Genomic DNA, 14,961 nt, shown 5'->3' on the forward strand with positions numbered 1-14,961 from the left:
AACCACTAGAAACTTGAACAATTTGGAGAATGCAACAATATTATTAACTAGGAGGTCCCACTGACTTCAAAGGGGTTTACCCCCAAGTAGGTGTACCTAGGATTGCAACTAGACTTCAGTCTTAAGCACATTTACCAGGGAATACGTCCCATGAAATAAATGGGGGGTTCTGAGTAAATAAACATGTTTAGGATTAGACTCCCTATATTATTAGATACGTATATTCTTAATATATTACGGCATACTTAGCAACATATCCATTAGTGGGTTTAATTCTAAGTAAGCATAATAATGGGACGCGGGTGGCGCTGTGGGTAAAAGCCTCAGCGCCTAGGGCTTGCTGATCGCATGGTCGGCGGTTCGAATCCCTGCGGCGGGGTGTGCTCCCGTTGTTCGGTCCCAGCGCCTGCCAACCTAGCAGTTCGAAAGCACTCCCGGGTGCAAGTAGATAAATAGGGACCGCTTACTAGTGGGAAGGTAAACGGTGTTTCGGTGTGCGGCTCTGGCTCGCCAGAGCAGTGATGTCACGCTGGCCACGTGACCCGGAAGTGTCTCCGGACAGCGCTGGCCCCCGGCCTCTTGAGTGAGATGGGCGCACAACCCTAGAGTCTGTCAAGACTGGCCCGTATGGGCAGGGGTACCTTTACCTTTACCTTAAGCATAATAATAATAATTTTATTGTTTATACCCCACCCATCTGGCTGGGTTTCCCCAGCCACTCTGGGTGGCTTACAGCAAAATATCAACAATAATAAAATGTCAAACATTAAAAACTTCCCTGAACAGGGCTGCCTTCAGATGTTTCCTAAACGTTGTGTAATTCTCCCTGACATCTGGTGGGAGGGCGTTCCACAGCAAGGGCGCCACTGCTGAGAAGTCCCTTTACTATCATACATAAGGTTGAGACCACATGCACTATTATTTTATTTTATTTATTTTAGTTTACAGATTAATAAGCTGCTTCATAATCAGAAACTATTGAAGCACTGTACAGTAAGAGAAAAGGGAACTGAAATAAAGATATGAGAGATAAAAACAAGATAAAAGATAAAGACTCTAAAAGCAATGAAACCATTTCCAAAATTAATAAATATTCCGTAAACGACTGAGTCACACTTCAGGGAAAGCCTTCTTAAAGGAAAACATATTGAGTGGCCACCTGTTTGGATATGACAGCAGGTTTCCTTATTCAGTGGCACTTGAACAAAACGACTTCCTGGTGCCTCATCTGGTTTATTAATGGTCTCTTAATACTTTAATTAATGCATCAGATATTTTATAATGTTCCCCAGGATCACTGCTTTGGATTTGCTAAAAGGCATTGTCTGTGGGCTTTGAGACATCAACAAACTAGCTCTGCACGTTTTTCGTGTTGCTGCAATCCTCAGGAATCAATGGCCAAATCCATTAGCTACAGCTCTTCCACTTCCAGAAGTATCAGGAGCCAATAAGACACTTTGGGACTCTCAGTCCCAATTTCATTCACAGGATATGCAACCACACCCACTAGTTATGCATTAGAAGCTTCAGTTGCTGTTGGCTTTTGCTATTGATACGTTGTGAATGCTTTTTGACCCACAAACCCCTCACAACACCACGCTCTCCGTGCCAAGTCCTACCTCACGAAGACTCGCGGCAACACCCTGTGATTTCAGGTGCTTCAAAACAGGCAGGACTGCAGGCCAGGGATCCTGAAAGCCAACAAATGGGACTTTGCAGAGCTCCTGTTTTTCTTGCCTGTCTAGAAATTCAAAGTGGGACAAGGTTTGGCCTCCATCAGAGGGTTGACTGACGGAGGAAATCACTGTAGGGCTGTCACTTTTTAATGCCCCTCCCTGCCATGGTGACATAAAGCAGTAAGCAACAACTTGTCCAAGTGAACTTTTTTTTTTAATCACCTCCAACTTCCTGAGGACCAAAATAGGGATGCTCCTTTTTTGGCCCTGAGCTCTTGCGCCTGTGTGAAAATGTACAAACCAAAGTTGCTGTTTTCCGGCTTTCATTCTGGTGTTCTGGCTTGACCCAACTGATTCATAGCACTGTGCCAAACCAAAAAATGGCACGTTCCAGGATCCAGTCAGAAGTCAGGATTGGCTAGTGTAATTCCGGGGTGTCCCTCTTAAAACATGGCAGTTTAGCAGTATGTTTTTCTATCATGGACATACATAAGTGTTAGAAAACTTAATTTCTGTATACAGTCATACCTCAGCAGTCGAACAGAATCCATTTGACTTACAAAATGTTCGAAAACCAAAGTGCAGCTTCTGATTGGCTGCAGGAAGCTCCTGCAGCCAATCGGAAGCCACGTCGGATGTTTGGCTTCCAAAAATAGTTCGCAAACCAAAATACTTCCTACTTTGTGGCATTCAGGAGCCAAAATGTTTGAGAACTAAGCTGTTCGAAAACCAAGGTATGACTGTATTGAACTATTGTTTTTTAAAAAGCAAAAAAAGCAAAAAAACAATGCAGGCACCTACCCAGCAGAAAAGGTGACAATCCTAAATCTGTGTCATCTGAAAGTACCCTTGGCTTATCCTAAGAAGTACTGTAAGACACCAACCAAGTGGACTGAAGTTATTGTCTACCACATAGATAAATATGACATTGCCCCTGTTAAGGCAGCTTTTGGGAATATTTTTAACTCAATCAGTCAATGTGATTAAAAAATGCTTACAGCTGAAAAGAATACTGGAGTCAGTTTCCTTGTTTTAGTGGGTTTTATCCAGGCCTCTGTATCTTGCAATAATCAGCAGAGTTTGGTTTTTATTTAAACATCCTTACCAGAATATGGACTCCCACAGCTCAGCAAGAGAAGCAGAAGTCTACTGGGAGAGAGCAAAAAATTCAGCTGACCTAGCAAAGCTGTACCAATGCAAGTCATTAAAAAGTCTTTGGTGCTCCAATTACATATAGACAAACACATCTGTAGCCAATGGGAGTTCTTGCAGACACAGAATCCAGCAGCTAAGCAAAATATGGTCTTGGGAGAACAGGAATAGGTAGAAAAAAAGGAAAGCTCATGCCGGATCACACAAAATAAGGCACAGAAAAAAACAAACCACTACATTTTAACTTTATTTTTTAAACTATGCTTGAGTTGAGATTAAGGGTGCAAACTGAGGTACTATAATGCAAATATGTCTCTGTGTTTATGTGTCCCTAAATGAGCCCAAAAGTGCTTGCAGATAACACTCAGAATTGGGCTTTGACAAATCTTTAAGGGAGGTCTACACTTTCTGGACAGTCACTATTTGAATTTGACACACAGGAAACATCCATAAGGTTGGGCTGCCAATCTTTGATTATTTTTTAACTGTTATGGCTTCACCCAAGAATTCTCAAAACTGCAGTTTTACGTGAGTAGCAAGACATGGTCCCTTCCAACTCTACAATTCTAAAAAAAAAATTGTTTTGAGATCATCCCCTCACTGAACTATATTTCCCAGAATTCATTGTTGGGAGCTTTGACCAGCAAATGAATCTGAAACTGGTTTAAATGTGTTGTGTGGACAGTGTTGGGAGTAGGTGAATACTGAAATATTGACTTATGTAGATGTTATCCCAATGTATTTTTAGCAGCAAAGGTTCAGAACCCCAACAACTTTGGAATGGTTAAAAAACAAACAATGCTGCTGTGCAAGTAAAGTTGGCCTAATATTCAAGAAGTTATTTCAGAAAACAAGAAAAAATCTTTTAGCAAAAACATGGATTTTTGGCTGAAAACCTAATCCCATTTCCCTTTGGAATGAACCTAAGTTTTTTACACACACACACACACACAGAGAGAGAGAGAGAGAGAGAGAGAGAGAGAGAGAGAGAGAGAGAGAGAACATGAGGAATTTTTATTTAAAAAATCAAGTTAATTAACTCAGTGGTTCTGCTCCAAGTAAAAGCTAGTCGAATACAACCCACTACGTTTGAACCTGAAACTTAAATCATCTTCCTGCATGACTACTTCCTGTGAAGACATACCAAAGTTGGAAGAGGTAGCAGGTTTTAGAGACTATTAGAGAGCTAAAACCATAGTCTCTTCTATGGCTATATTCTGTAGGCTTTTTAATGCAATTTCCTCTCCTCGTTGGCAAAATATGGAATCAGTTAAGTATTCAGGAAGGGTTGTTTGAGGATTTGGAAACTTTCAGAATTCCCTTGTTTAAATCAATCCACATTAAAAGCACGGGTTTTCTTTATTATCAAGTGAAGAATAAACAGAATATATTGTGTGATGAAATATGAAACAGATTTCTTTTTCCTCTCTGTCAGCCAAACCAAAAATTGAAATAGTGTTGTGCAGAGGAACCAGCCTCTCATTCCCACAGCAATTGTGGTCTGGTGGCAAAACATTACACCAGGGGTAGACAACCTGGTGCCCTTCAGATATTATGGACTACAATTCCCAGCAGCCCCAATAGTTAAGGATGATGGGAATTGTAGTCCACAAGAAGATGCTTTCCTTATGGTTGTATTCTTTCTCAGAGGCGTCTTAGCACTACTTCATATCATCTGCAGATAACAAAGTATATCAATGTGGTGTGGTTGAGTGTCCAGCAAAACAAAACAGAAAGTATGGATAATCTTGTGTTGTGTTGTCCGTCCCAGAGATAGTGAATAACAAATGGGGCACCAATTGACCACCTAGTTGGGTTACCTGAAGTCCTGCTCTTTACAACAACAGGTGGAAGGGAAACAGGACCAGAAGAACAACAAATGGGAAAAGCCAAGACTACCTTGTTTTTGGCAGGGTACATCCTGGCAAGGAGTTTTAATTCATTGAATGTAATTCTGCATGCTGTGGGTTAACAGGAAGAGGCTTGCCTGTGTTTGTGCCTATTGTGTGCATGATTCTTTACAACCGTTTAAAACAGTAGAACTAGAAAGCTGGTCATGAGTTGGAGCCCCTGACAAATAATCCATGATCCAAGTGGGTTGTGATGGCATTTTCCGTTACACCTTAGAGGCATCCCACTTCTTTTGGGGCAGACATACTTTGTCTAGCATTGCCTTCCTACTTTCTTTTCTTATCCCCCTCCCACTGGAAGAAATAAGCTCTGGGAATAACCACATACGATGCAAAACACAGGAGGCACTGCCCCCTTCCACCCATACTGATGCATATAGGTTATTATATATTGAATATGAAACACTATATACTTTTTGTTTCTATATTGCCCATACTTTACTTCACTCCTACATTTCTCCAAATATAGCGGTGGTGTTGGGGCGGGAGCGTGTGTTTTTTTTAAAGATACATATTTTTTGTTCATAAAAAACTTCTATATGTGTATAAGCATTGGCTGCAGAAGGTATTTTGTACGTTAATCGGGTGATCAGTCATCATGGAGCTATTTCCTGTTTCCATCAGTTTACTACAGTGTAGTAGATGAGATAAATAATTCCCGAACATGCAAAAAAAGGGATAGTTTTTGCTAGGGGATTGCTTTTCCCTCTAGTGTAAAATAATTCTAGAAGAGGCAGCTCCCTATGCCAATAATTCCATGCTCCTCTTCTGTGAACAGATGACAATGAATACCACAGTCCAGAATGACAGAACAAAGGCTTATCTGCGCATCAGTTTGAACGATTCCTCAGCTACCTACACACACCCACACACTACCACACAGCTTGCAAAAGTTTAGAGTCCGTTTCTGCTTTTGTTGTCCACAAACATATAGGCCTGATGCTATCATTTGGTCAAATAGGCAGCTGTCTAGGGTGCACCTCGGAGGGGTGCAATATGGACCTTTGAGGGGCACATTTTTATACAGATTATTTTATGTGATGACTTATAAATTTCTGATAATATTTCTATTTCCTATTTTGAAGGGTTTTATCCTTTTTACAAGACATATGTTTTGGAAAATTGATGTTAGACATTTTTTTGAGGAGGGGTGCCTAGGGAGCGAAACAGACCAACACTGCAAGCACGGTAGCCTTTTTCTTCCTTCCTTACAGACGGTTCTACAAAGGGAAGAAAGAGCGTTTCAAGAAAAGCATCCCCAATTGTTGTGGCAGGTTAGCCAGGGATGGTGGGCAGAGGGAGCGAGAGCAGACAACTGCGAGTTAAGGATGGCTGGGGCATGAGACAAAATCTGAACTTCAAAAATTCATAAGACTAAACTATGCACCACAATCAACGCCATGTGTGTTGAAACCCCAATGAATCCTTTTGTCCCTTGCAAAGCATACTTTGGAGGCATTATTTGTGTTGGGGAAATGACAGGAGGGAAGGAAATGTTTAATCATTCCTCTTCCAGTCACTTTCCCCCTGAACCTCCCCTCCATATAACCACTGGTTTTGTTTCCCCCCATCACTGTTGCAGTGCAACGATGGATCTGGAACCCTGTAGTGTAAAGGCAGCTGGATGGAGGATAGTTTTGCTGGAAAAACTGGTGTCAGCAGAAGGGCTAATAATTCCTTCTTTGCTGCACATCCATCACCTGCTCCCCAAGGCATTTTGCAACAAAGTTAAGGATCTATTGGGGCTTTATTACATGGGGCTGCAGTGTGCTGTGTCATTCAGTTGCCCCCTATGAATCCTCCAGGTTCAGATTTCCTCTCATGCTTTCCTCTTAGACCTGTCCCAATGTCCCTCAGCAAGCTGGATTGACAGTTCTTGTGCATATCGGTCCCTCCAGGCCATGGTGTTGGGTTGCATTAAAGTCCAACCCTCATCCTCTCCTATAGCCTATTGAGTTCAGAAATCATGGCAAGGAGGAGAAAACAGTACAGGTTGGTTGTGCAAGAATGGCAGAGCTATGAACGAAGCCAAATTGAGCCGTCTGGTGAGAAAGTAATAGGACCTGATTCAAAATTACTAGTCTCACTTTTTAAACAGATCACAGACCATGTGCACTGTGGAATTTTCCACTGAAAGGGAGAAGGGAGAAGCTTGCTTTAAAGAAAACATTAAAATGCTTAGAGTCATGACTTAGCCTGCTGAGATTTCTTCCCTGAATGTAACCATCGGGGGAAGAAACACTTCATAATCGTTGTGTAGTTAATCTTGATTACGTTCCATGTGGGTGGATGACGATATGTCTGTCAGGGAACTTGAGGTGTGGGGAAAACCCCAGAGGGCTATATGGAGTTGTCTATTAGTTTAGGCCTGGAAGGTTTAATGTAACGAGTGTTTCCAGAAAGTTTTGAGCTGAATGTTCAAGAGCATTAAGATTATCCTGTTTGCAAAAACCAGCCAAGACAACTTTGCTGACCGACGGAGGCAGAGGACCAAGCTGTCTCAGAGGTCCAAAGAGACCTGGGCCACTTCCAGCTTTTGAGGGCCCTAGCCATAATAAAAAATAAAAAATGTTGACACACCAAAACACGACATCCCCCCCAAAAAGAGTGAACGGTTTGTTTATATAATCAGCTGATCTGAGAGGACGCATTCATCACAGTCTTATCTTGCGCCATCAGTAACAATATATTTTTATTAGCATTTATGAACAAATTTAACTCTTTAATTTTTTTGAGCTAATTATAAGAATTATGTCTTTTACTTCTCCTAGTTGCTGAAAATTGTAACTTGAAGCATAGAGTATGTGCCGCATTGTGAGTCTGGCTCCAAACCTGCATCGAAGTTGCTGTTTCAAAAATGAAAACAATCTACTTCTCTGTGTTATATTATGAGTTGCTCAGTGCAGTTTTTCCTTTAATCATGACAAATGTGTTCCACAGTGCATCAAATTAACATGTTAGGGCCATTCCAAGCTGCCCTAGCCATCCACTGGAATCTAAGAGAATGAGGGAGGCAGGGACACATTTATTTGCCCTGCACCAGAACCAGGGGTGGCTCCCAAACCAGCTAGGAAGACAGCGTGCCAAAGCTTTTAGCACTTCCGCAGGCGGTGAATGTGTCTGTGTTCAGGGCTGACTTACTGTAAGAACTTCATGGTGTGTTCTGGCACCTATTTTTCTTGAGAAAAAGCACTGAGCAAGAGCTATGGCCTTTTCTCCTTCCCCTGTATTCGTTGAGCAACAGCTAGTATGTGACCCAGCTAATATCAGTAGGACCTTTTAAAATCTGTTACCGTTCCACATGAATAAGTGTGATGGAATCCTGTTCTTTGCAAACGGAGCTGTAGCAGCGAGACTTGATAGGAAAAAATAACATAAAAAATTGAGCGAGAAGCTCTTGGCAGTATTAACAGTTTAGGTTCTCTGTCTAAACCTGAGGGACTTAGGCAAACTTTTTTTTACATTTCTAAAGGGTTACTGTAAGTGTAAATATTATTTCACCCACCCACTTCTATTTGAGCCTTTTGGATAACTACCAGATGGCCCCGCCCAGGCTTGAACTCTGTCTCGATGCCATGGTTTGCAGCTGTGATAGATCATTATCTGGGTCACACAAAACTTATTTGCAAAGTAGCGGATGCACAAAGGACAACTTCCCTTGTCCAGCCCCACCTAATGAAGCAGCTGTGCTCCAAGACTTGGTCAGATGCAAGGACTTCCTGTAAGGATCAAGGCATCTTTGCAGATCAACCTTAGGTTTATGGTATGCAAGGAGCAAGGCCAGCACAGCAGAAAGCAGTTGATAGGAAAGGAGTCACAAAACAACCCTCCTGAAAACATCGTAGGCAGGAAAAAGAATTCTCCAAACTTTTGGGATTAGATTGATTCTTACCCTACTTAAACTTACGCGTTGGCCAAAGTTTTCATTTTTTCCATGTGTTTCCAAACTTTTTATAATAATAATGATAATAATGATAATAATAATAATAATAATAATAATAATAATAATAATAATAATAATAATTTAAAAAAAAAACAGTCCTACACCACTCAGAGGTGGGCCAGGGTCTCTTTACAGGAGTATCACTCCTAAGTGTGGCCTGCAGGAAGGAAGGAAGGAAGGAAGGAAGAAGAAGAAGAGTTTGGATTTGATATCCCGCCTTTCACTCCCCTTCAGGAGTCTCAAAGCGGCTAACAATCTCCTTTCCCTTCCTCCCCCACAACAAACACTCTGTGAGGTGAGTGGGGCTGAGAGACTTCAAAGAAGTGTGACTGGCCCAAGGTCACCCAGCAGCTGCATGTGGAGGAGCGGAGACGCGAACCTGGTTCCCCAGATTACGAGACTACTGCTCTTAACCACTACACCACACTGGCTCTAGTTCTATCCATAGCTTCCATACCCTCCAACATTTCATCCCGTTTCTCATTGCCACACTTCCTGCCAAGACCCAGAAATCAGCAAACCCCCTCCTGAAAAGAGGGTGGGGGAGAAAGGAAACAGAACATCAGCCCTGTGGTACTCTTCCAATTTCCAAACCAGGATTGGCGATTGGGAATAATTCTGAACCAGGCCTGCCACCTTATGAATCACTGTGATTTGAAAAGGCACTAATTCTGGGCATAGGTCTATCACAGCCACCTAGCTTCTGAATATTTTAGATCTCTTTTTAGCACTCTGCTGTCACACTTCCATGCTCTCCTTGCAACAATGTGGACTAGAGACTTGCTAAAAAAAGAAGGAGGAAGCAGCAGCAGCACCAAAGCTGTGATTCTCGGCTTTCTAACAAGAATGTAAGAGGGACTCAAAGTATCCTCAGGGATTTCATGCCTCTCTCTCAATGTAACAGCCCAGAAGACAGCCATGTAACACTATCAGATAATTGGCTCTGTTGTTTCTTCAGGATACTGGATATGCCTGAGAATGATCTGGTTTGATTTATTATTATTCACATCAAACTATACTTGCATATGTAATTCAAACAAACAACAAAAAAACTTTGTATTAAGCCTAATATTATTGAATGCCCATCAAGGTCTTCCTAAATATACACTGAGATTACCTATATCTCTATGATAAACTCAAGCCACCAAATGAGTTTCTGTTTAACATCACATATTGTAAAAAGCCTCTCCGGAAAATATCTGTGCCAGATTCTGATTTTATGGGGCAGTAAAAATCCCACCCCCCTCAGTACTATTTCTGAACATTATTTCTGGCACTGTCAAGGCACGTTTAACAGCCTAGTCCTATGCACGCTTACTCAGAAGTAAGTTCTGCTATGCTCAATGGGGAATGCTGGGGGTGAGGATACTCTGACTAATGGCCTGCTGCAAACCTTATTTGACTCGCAAGGACATTTTCCCTAAACCACACCTGCCTGTCCACCACAGTCCGGATTTACGTATAAGCTAAAACAAGCTATAGCTTAGAGCCCCACTCTCTTGGGGCCCCCCAAAAAATTCAAGGGGAAAAAACTTAAGTTAGAGCTTAATAATTATTTCACTATTAATATACTGCAGAGGGAAAGACATTTAGTCTGGCTTTGGTTGAGAAGAGTTCCCTACCAGGACAGACTTTGCTCGTGTGCTCAAGACATTGATTCCATAAAGCATATTTTGTTGCATTGTGCAAAATATGAGCAGGCCAGGGCTGAACTGATACTACCCTTGCTGGTATCTTTCCCGGGAAAATCAGAGGCTCACTATGTCAGGTTCCTACTGCAAGACCGGACAAATGCTAGAACGTTAGCAGTGGCAAAGTTTTTATCGGTGGTTGCAAGAACAAATGAGCCCTATATCTAAACAAAATGCTTGATTAACCTGGAGGTAGGCTGTATGAATTGTGTATTGATTTGTAATGATTTGTTGGGCCTCTGGACCGTAATAAAGATTGATTGATTGATTGATTGATTAATCTACTTCTTAATTGTATTTCAGTTCAATAATTACTTTGATAAAATACACATTTTGTTATGTGCAAATAGCTTTAGGTACCTATTAGGTCCATATAGCATATATTCAACACAAAAAACAGCGGCAATTTGTGGTTGACAAAGGACAGCTGGACATACATAGGGCCCCATTACCTTCAGTAGCTGAGGGCCTCATCAAACCTAAATCCGGCCCTGCATCAGCAGGAAACATGGCAGCAAAGAAGACTCCTGCAGAGAGCAGGATTTAACCCTCTGCTTATCAGCTGGCGAGCAGAGTTCAATCCTGCTCTGGGCTGCTTCTCCAGTGTGTTCTTTGTGGGGAACATGGTGGCAAAGCAGACCCCTGCAGGGAGAATGAGTGAAGTTTTCACTCATCGGTTGAGCGTTCAATTCCTCTTTCAGTGAAATCAATAGGGTTTGAGGATATGCGTGCCAATTCCATAAGGTTACAGCCTATTGATTTCACTGAAGCAGTAAGCACATGCCTCACAAGTTATACCTATATATGTCTACTCAGGGGCTAGTCCCACTGAGTTCAAATTGACTCCATCCTAGGTAAGTAGCTAGACTCTGAACTGCAGCCTAAGATTCTCTCATTTGAATCTAATGCGGCTTAAAATATTTAATTTTGGTGGGATCATGCCCTTTGCTTTAAAGAAAGAATATCTGTCCAATAAAATCTACTTTACATCCTCTAACTTTAATCACTTTAGCAATCTCTCATCACACACCTGCTTTTCTGATCACCAACTCCAAACTTGGTAGCAAGCCAGATGTAAATGTGGACGGGTGTTTGTTTTCTTTTGAATGTATAGATGAGAGAGGTTTCTGTTTGCATACAATTGTGGATACAGAGATAAAAACCCACCTTAAAGAGATCCAGATATGGCTTTGGTTAAATCCTTTATTAAATGTAAGCTGATAAATTAGTTGTACACTCAGAAGTTTAAACATGCTGGCTCGCTAATGATGGCACAATGTTCTCGTTTTACAACCATCTGTTGTAAGACAGATTAGTTTTACAGCAGTATTATATATCCAGTAATATTTTATTGTCTTACTTTAAATCAAGAAAGAAATGTTTTCAAGATATTAATATTTGCTTTTTTTTCTAGAAGCATTTTCTCTCTCTCTATTTCAGCTCTGACTATAAAAACAAGTGATATCTGAATAACAGGTTGGCCTATAATGAATTTAATCAAATGAGGCAGGAAAGAAATATTGACTCCCAGGCTACATTCACACCAGACATTTAGAGAACTATGATGCCACTTTAAACAGTTATAACTTCACACAAAGAATGCTGGGAGCTGTAGTTTGTGGGTCCGGACACAACAGAGCCACTGGTGGTGGGCCAAGGCATGGAAAAAACCCCCACAAAGAAACTGATGCAGAAATGTGGAGAACTGAATTTAAGATGAGAAAAATGAGAAATGGAAATGGATGGATTTGCCCATCCCTATCTAGAGGGACCCATGATCTACATGGTGAAATGGGGCCTTTTATTTCTGGTGGTGGAACTGTCTCTCTAAGGAAGGTTGTTGGGCAACAACGCTACTTCAATGTTTTAAGCAAGGGAAGCTTTCTAAAGTGTTATTTTGCCAGATATTCTGGTGGTTAACTATGTGCTGGTTTTATGGGTTTGGGTTTTGCTGGGATTGTAAATGCTGTGGTGACTTCTCCTTCTCCTCCTCCTCCTCCTCCTCCTCCTCCTCCTCCTCCTCCTCCTCCTCCTCCTCCTCCCATCTGACTGGGTTTCCCCAGCCACTCTGGGCAGCTCTCAGCAGAATAGTAAGAATACGATAAAACATCAAACATTAAAAACTTCCCTAAACAGGGCTGCCTTCAGATGTCTTCTAAAAGTCAGGTAGCTTGAACCAGGGGTCAGCAAACTTTTTTAGCAGGGGGCCGGTCCACTGTCCCTCAGACCTTGTGGGGGGCCAGAATATATTTTGAAAAAAAATAAATCAATTCCTATGCCCCACAAATAACCCAGAGATGCATTTCAAATAAAAGGACACATTCCTACTCATGTAAAAACATGCTGATTCCCAGACCATCTGCGGGCCGGATTTAGAAGGCGATTAGGCTGGATCCGGCCCCCGGGCCTTTGTTTGCCTACCCATGGGCCTTGAACCCTTCAAGCTCCAATCACAAGGGCTGTAAGGAACAATGTCAGAGGTTTCTGGCCAATCCAGGTTCCCTTGCCATCCAGCAACCCTTTTACAAATTCTTTTGCAGGGCTTGTTGGGAAATGAAGTTCAAACGTGGAAAAGAAAGAAAGGCAGCAATACCCATCAACTTTGGGGGGTACCTGGCCCCCTCAATTTTTATTGGGGGGCCTATGAGAGTTTGGGGGGCCCTGGGAGTTGGTACATATGTGCAGATACAGGACGACACAGAGGAAGGCTAATGTAGACTGAAGCCCCATTTGAGGAAAGGAAATGAAACCGCTCTGAAAATTGTATTTCTGTAAGGGAACAAGGGTCTCCTAACAACTATTTGCACCCTTAAAAAAGTACATGTCCCAGGATTCTTTGTGGGGGGGGGGAGCCATGACACTGTAAAGTGGTATGATGCTGCTTTAAACTGATAGTGCAGATGGGATCTTAGTAGAAAACAAAGAGATCTGGCAGCTGTGGTTGTGGCTGTATTCTTATTCTTATTTGGACTACTGCAATGCACTCTACATGGGGCTACCTTTGAACCTGACCCAGAAACTACAACTAATCCAGAATGCGGCAGCTAGACTGGTGACTGGGAGCGGCTACCGAGAGCACTGGTCCTGAAAGATCTACATTGACTCCCAGTACATTTCCGGGGCACAATTCAAAATGTTGGTGCTGACTTTTAAAGCCCTAAACTGCCTGAGCCCAGTATACCTGAAGGAGCGTCTCCACCCCCGTCATCCAGCTCCGAGGGCCTTCTGGCGGTTCCCTCCCTGCGAGAAGCAATGCTATAGGGAACCAGGCAGAGGGCCTTCTCAGTAGTGGCGCCCGCCCTGTGGAACGCCCTCCCATCAGATGTCAAGGAAATGAACAACTATCTGACGTGCAGAAGACATCTGAAGGCAGCCCTGTTTAGGGAAGTTTTAAATGTCTGATGTTTTATTGTGTTTTTAATATTTTGTTGGAAGCTGCCCTGAGTGGCTGGGGAAACCCAGCCAGATGGATGGGGTATAAATAATAATTTATTTTAAAGAAGAAGAAGAAGAAGAAGAAGAAGAAGAAGAAGAAGAAGAAGAAGAAGAAGAAGAAGAAGAAGAAGATTTTGCCTTGGTCTAGATGATTACTTGCTTTCCATTGTTTGCCTCCCAGTTCACACTAGCCTTTTCTGTGACACAATTTGACAGACTGATCCAGCCCCCTAAGCACAGTGTGCATACGGGATGTTAACTTTTCCACCATGTTTCACGCAGGCACATCAGAGCAACGTGAACCGTGATCCCTGTCAAGGTATGCAACATTAATAAGGCAAAACATTCCTACTTGTTGCTAGTAAATAAATGGTAAGCGATTTGTCTTTTTGACAAATACACTGAAGCACAGAGCACCTCCTGGATCTATGATTCCCCCACCCCCACCCAACCATCTACTTCTCTGTTTATCTGTTACCTCTGCTTCTTTGCCAGTTGGACCATTTATTTCTGAATGAAAGAGAAGACAGATGTTTCTGATTATAAAAGGATGAGACTGTGGAGATGTAAGGGGGGGGAACTTGGCACAGCCGGCTACCTGAAGCAGCGATACCAGATGTCCCAGTCACAAAACAACTACCACATACAGTCTGTTCTCACTAGCAGATCTCGGTTGCAATTGAACCGATAAAGCGCGTTTTCCAATCTAGCCCAGGATACAAAGCACTTTGGCAGCTTCAGAGCTGGGGAAGGAGGGGCGGGATTTGGACTTGACAGAAAACACATTTTTAGATGAATGGTGACCCAGAGGGTTTCGTTGTACTTTGCTTGAGGGAGGTCATGCCATTTCTGTGAGTTTTCAATTTGGACTCTGTGTCACTTAGAACATTTGGATTTTCTGATGCATAGCCAGTCCAAAGGTACAAAGGGTGGTTCGGGTTTCCCCACTGCCCTTCAGAATGTAGGAACCAGCTTGGAAGAAGAGAAAGATGGAAAGCCAAAAGTGCTCGTGACAGAAGAGACACTGTTCTTCCAGGTGTGCTATTTGACCATAACTGGCTGCTGGTTGCAGTTAGGAAGTAAGGAAGTAAGAAGGGGAAGCCTCTCCACCCGAGCAGGCAGTATCTGATTTCTCTTTGGAGAACTGCTTGTAT

Source organism: Podarcis muralis, chromosome 9 (genome assembly GCF_964188315.1).
Source record: "Podarcis muralis chromosome 9, rPodMur119.hap1.1, whole genome shotgun sequence".
Classification (NCBI taxonomy): Eukaryota; Metazoa; Chordata; class Lepidosauria; order Squamata; family Lacertidae; genus Podarcis; species Podarcis muralis.